A 6,000-nucleotide genomic window follows, 5' to 3' on the forward strand; every position below is an offset into this window, starting at 1 on the left:
AGCGTCCTGGTTAGTCATTGGTAAAGTTTGTCAGGCATGGTAGCGCTCAGAGGCAAGAGAATCTTTATGAACTCAAAACCAGCCTGGTCTATATAATGACTTCCAGGGCTACATATACAGAATCCCTCAGGTGGAGGCAGGCCTTCTCAGGAATTTCTTCCTTCCATTTCTCAGTGGAGCTGTCTTGAGTCTGCCTTTTGTTGCAGTTTCCAAACTTTTCTTCCTAGGAGTCCCACCCTAGCTCCGATACCTTAGCTGTTGTCTTTCCTCAGACACCCCGACTCTGATGGCTGCCCCTTACCTCTGGCTCTTCCATGGTCCCTGCTCTCTGAAGCAAGCTCCTAGAAGAGCCCTGGATGAAGATGTAGACTACTTGTGGGGAGGGGGTCCTTGGAAGGAAATTGTGTTGCAGGACCTTGGGGCAGTTAAGAGACTCTGAGATGTTTTCTGGGAGAGTCCTAAAAAAGAAAGCAACCCAACCCCTCTTCTAAGATGAGGTCTAAACCAGCCTCCCCCACCCCCCCTTGCTGAGGGACCGAGAGAGAAACAGAATTGTTTGTCTCCTGCCAACTTTGGTTGGGGCCACCTAAGTTCCATAGGGAGATAGGAGAAATAGCATCTCTTTTTTTTTTTTTTTAATTTATTTATTATTATGCATAAGTACACTGTAGCTGACTTCAGACACACCAGAAGATGGTGTCAGATCCCATTATGGGTGGTTGTGAGCCACCATGTGGTCGCTGGGATTTGAACTCAGGACCTTCTGAAGAGCAGTCAGTGCTTTTACCCGCTGAGCCATCTTGCCAGCCCAGAAATAGCATCTCTTAGCTGTTAACTCCAAGTCCCACTTCTCCACCATTAAAGAGACTGTCAAGATAGGTGAGACCCTGCAGTGGGTACAGCTTGGGTCTTCTATCCATGATACTCCCTTCCCAGAGTTTTTATCCTGACAGGGGAAGCCATTCCTCTACCAAGGCCTCTGTGGAGCTGCAATTAAACCTGGTAGACAGCGAGTACTTCTGCCTTAGCTTCTGAGTTGACAGGAAGATATCAGAGGAAAGAATTGTCTGGGCGACGTATTCCCAAACCCCTCCACAGTTACCTGTCCTGTTGCCAACCTAGGGCCTTAAGACCCCCAAGGACTGCCGGGCGTGGTGGCTCACGCCTTTGATCCCAGCACTCAGGAGGCAGAGGCAGGCAGATTTCTGAGTTCGAGGCCAACCTGGTCTACAAAGTGAGTTTCAGGACAGCCAGGGCTACACAGAAACCCTGTCTTGAAAAACCAAAAAAAAAAAAGAAAGAAAAAGACCCCAAGGACTATTCACACATGAACATGTGTTCACACACCCATACACACGCAGAGGCTTGGCCTGGCCTAACAAGGATATTGGCCACCCCGCTTTCTCATTCAGCAAACGAGGTAATATCTGCAGGAGGTCTATGTTTGGTGTAGAGTGTACGTTTGGCTTTTTTTGCCTGAGTGTGTGCCAGTGTGTTTATGCATCTGACTGAAGCTGAGGAGGTCCTGGGTATGTGTATAAATGTATATACAGTGTGTTAGCGTGTATGTAGACATGTGTGTGCATGTTTATATATGTGTGTTGGAGAATTCATTTGGCTAGTGTCAATGGAGTCCTCTTAGTTAGCAGACCCAATTCTACATGCAAGGGGTAAAGTACTGAGAAGGTAAAGAAAGTATGAGCTAGTCGGGCATGGTGGTCCACGCCTTTGATCCCAGCACTCGGGAGGCAGAGGCAGAAAGATTTCTGAGTTGCAGGACAGCCTGGTCTACAGAGTGAGTTCCAGGACAGCCAGGGATACACAGAGAAACCCTGTCTCAGTAAAAAAAAAAAAAAAAAAAAAAAAAAAAAAAAAAAAAAAAAAAAAAAGGAAAGAAAGCATGAGGTTCATGGAAGAGGCTCGAAGTATATATGAAGATGTGTTGAAAGTGAATGTGGCTTAGCCATGAGGTTATGTCAAGTTACTGGGTCCTGGGACATTTTGTTTTGAGACTGAGTTGAACATGAGCTAGCTCACTCTGTGTACACTCATGTATCAGTGAAAGAGGGTTAGTGCAGGCCCAGCCCTGCCCTGCTTTGCTTGGGAAAAAAAGGTAGTCCCAGGAGACAGGGGAACTCAGTATTTGAACTCAGGAAACAGTGGATAGCAGTTTCCTCTGGAGCCCCAGAGCTGGTTCCTCCCCATTGTCCCCTAGCAGTCCCTGTGGGGAAGATGCTTGGTAAAAGCAATTTCTGAGGTAAAGGAAGGGAGAAAGACTTTCACACCCTCTATTAGATGTACAGGTGGGGGTTAGTCCCAGGCTCCAGCACGCTGCGGAAGAACTTATCTCAGTCTGTTCCAGTCTCAACAACCCCAGCTTCTGCCCTCAGCAACTTTCCCACAGTTCCTGGCTGGATACATCTAACCTGAATCCTAATGCTTTTCTTTAGATTCCACCTAGCCTTACACAACCTACAGCACTTTTTAAGCTGGCTTCACTTCCAACCCCTTTTCAAAGGGAAAGCAGGAGAGGTAGCAGCAGTTAGATACATTTTCTGTTCTGAAGAGAATCAGTTGCCAGCACCTACCGGCCTCCTTGAAACCCCTATTGAAGTCCAGTTCCAAAGCTTCTGGCGCCCTCTTCTGGCTCCAAGAGCAACAGGCATGTAGGAAGTGCACATACTAATGCAGGCAAACAAACACCCACATACATAAAGTAAAAATAAATGTTTACAAAAGGAGAACTCTAGCCAGCCTGCACCCTTCAGTCTGGTCACAAGCCCCTTTCCCCTAAACAAGAAGCTGGCCTTCCCAGCCCTTCCTGTAGCTCTCTTTGACCAAGTCCAGTTTTATCTTGAGAACTGGTAGCAAGTGAGAGAGGTCAGGAGGCTAGGAGGAGGGGACCTTAGAAGACAAGGGCTCAGAGATGCTGGCGGTGTTCTGGGTTAGGCTGAAGGGAAGGCAGCCAAAGCAGGGTTTTGGACAGCACTCAGTGCTGATCAGGCCAAATTCGTGGCTAGCCTGACCTGCACAGCAGACTCTTAACTCAAAAAACAAAGAGTTTTGAGACATCACTCCTCTAGTTATAGGCCAGGTTTCAAAGATGTCGCCTTTGTCTTTGCCAGCCCTGATGTCTAAGAGCTCAGGATATTACAGTTATCTACTGACTCGTCTATATGTGGCGTGTCTTCCCAAGAGGCCCATCTCAAGGGCTTCTCTGTGCGCTCTGGTGTCTTCCATGAAACCTACAAGAGTAGGAAATTATACTTTGTGTTTCGTAGCCTGGGAAGTATTAACAGGGAGAGTGGGAGCTGATGCCACCCTTCCAGGTTTCTTCTCCAGCCTAGGGAATGGGCTTTTGACACATAGGTAGTTTTTGGAGATGGTCTCCCGTATCCTAGTACGGCCTGAAATTACGTAGTTGGTGAGAACCTTGAACTTTGAACCTCTTGCCTTTACCAGCCAAATGCCAGGATAACAGGTGAGTGCTACAGATCCCCAATTATGCCACGCTGGGGACTGAAGATGGTGGGGCTGTCTGCATGCTAACTGACTCCACACTGCCCCATTTTTCTTATTTTTAGATAGCGTCTCACTGTATATCTCTGGCTGGCATCGAACTTAATGTATTGACCAGGCTGACCCTGAACTTGTGATCCTCCTGCCTCTGGTTTCTGAGTACTATAAATATAGGTGTGCCCCACTATGCCTGCTCATTTATTAATCTGTTGTGTTTGTGTGGTGTATGTACGTGCTTCCGTGTCTGTCTGCATCTGTGTTTGTAATACACGTATGTACGTATGTATGTACGTATGTATGTATGTACGTATGTATGTACGTATGTATGTATGTATGTATTTGGAGGCTAGAGGTTGGCATCTGGTTTGTCAGTTGTCCGCTTTTTTGTTCATGTGTTATGCTTTGTCTTGTTTGTTTGTTTGTTTGTTTGTTTGAGGCATGGGTTTTCTGTGTAGCCCTATCTGTTTCAGAACTCACTCTGTAGACCAGGCTGGCTTCAAACTTACAGAGATTCACCTGGTTCTCTGCCACCCAAGTGCTGGGATTAAAGGCTTGTGCCACCACCATCCAGCTTGTGTTCTCTCTCTCTCCCTCCCTCTCTCTCTCTCTCTCTGTGTCTCTGTCTCTCTCCCTCCCTCCCTTCCTCCCTTGCCTGTCTCCTACCTTTCCCCCTCCCCCTCTCCCCAGAACTAAGGACTAAACATGGAGCCCTCAGTGACCCTGAGCTTCACTGATGTGGCCAGGCTGGCAGTCCAGTGAATTCCAGGCATCCCTTCGCTTCTGCCTCCCTGGCACTGAGATTCCACCCTCACAGCTACAGCCTGCTTTGGGATGTGGGTGCTTAGGATCCAAGCTAAGGTCCCAAGGTTCACATGGCAAATGCTTTATACCGGTGTGAGGACTTACTTGAAAAATAGCTGAAGCCCAACCCCAGCCTCTTGAAATATGTGGTTGCTTGTGTGATTCCCGTGACAGAACACTAACAGAAGCAACTAAGGGAGAAAGGATTTATTTGAGGCCACAATTCAAGGTTGTAGTCCCCCATCTAGGGGAAGTCGGAGGTCGGAACTCCAGATAGCTGCTCATGTTATCCAGCGTGGAACACCAATGCCTGTGTGCCTTCTTTTCTCCACTTAAACAGTCCAGGGTTCCAGCCAGGCAATGGCCTTGCCCACAGTGGCTGGGTCTTCCCACCTCCACGCCATCAAGACAACTCCCAGTAGGTGTGTCAGAGGCCCGTCTCCTAGGTGATTATAACCTCCGTGCTGCTGACAGTTAAACCCTAGCCATCACCATCATGGCTGGCTGCATGCCTAGAGCATGTCTGGGACTCTCCCTGGTGCTATGCTTGTTTTGGCTGTCACCCTGTGAGACTGTTCCCTCAGTGCGCTCTAAGCACCCTCTACTGCCTACTTCCGGCCAGCCATAGCTGCCCTTTATATGTCCGCTTTCCCCCGACTGTCCACTCCTCATCTCTGGTGGCTCAAGGCTCCTCAGGAGCTCAAGCTCTGTGCTGGGATTCCTTTGCACTGCTCGCTCTTTCTCTCTCTCTCTCTCTCTCTCTCTCTCTCTCTCTCTCTCTCTCTCTCTCTCTCTCCAAACAGGACGTGTGTAGCTGAGACTAGAATGAACTTTGTGGTTCAGCTGGCCTCAAATTCACTATACACCTTCCTCAATTTCCCGAGTGCAGGGATGCAGCATGAACACCCTGGGTGTTGTATGTTTCATTACTAAGAACTCCAGACCAACACTTCACCACATCTGCTCTTCCCCCAGGCACGGCCCTTCTCCCACTTCCGTGAGACTTAGACCTGTCTACTCCACCAGTTCCCTAACTTTCCTGCCGCCACCTGTCTCCCACCTTTGCCTCTCCCTTGACTCTGTCCCGTTCCCCAGCTTACCTCCCCAGGGGCTGGCAGACCTGCAGTTTCCTAGGAAATGAGGACTGGGAGGAAGGCCCCACAAGGACGATCACTTGCTCCTAACGCAGCACCTACATAAAGGGCTGCATGACTGAGTGCACCTGTGCGTCCCCAACACCGAAGGATTCAGAGGCAGGAGGATCACGGGTTTGCTGACTGACTGCCTAGATCCAGGTCTCAAGGGAATAAGGCCAAGAATGAAAGAGCAGGACAATCAGTGTCCATCTGGCTTCCGAACACACACTTGTACATGTGTGCAAACACACAAGACAGATAGACACACACGTGCACACACACACTTACTTAGTGGCCACCTCTAGCCTCTGAATAGACACACACACACTTCTGGCCTCCAAACACACACATTCCCTCTCTCTGCGCGCGCGCGCACACACACACACACACACACACACACAAAATCAGCTATATGTAAGCATATCCTTCCTGTGGTTGTCATTTCCCACAGGAACAGCATGTCTAATTTTTTTTTTTTTAAAGAATTATTTATTTATTATATGTAAGTACACTGTAGCTGTCTTCAGACATTCCAGAAGAGGGC

The sequence above is a fragment of the Mus caroli genome, unplaced genomic scaffold (assembly GCF_978045245.1).
Source record: "Mus caroli unplaced genomic scaffold, Mus_caroli_1 scaffold_20, whole genome shotgun sequence".
Classification (NCBI taxonomy): Eukaryota; Metazoa; Chordata; class Mammalia; order Rodentia; family Muridae; genus Mus; species Mus caroli.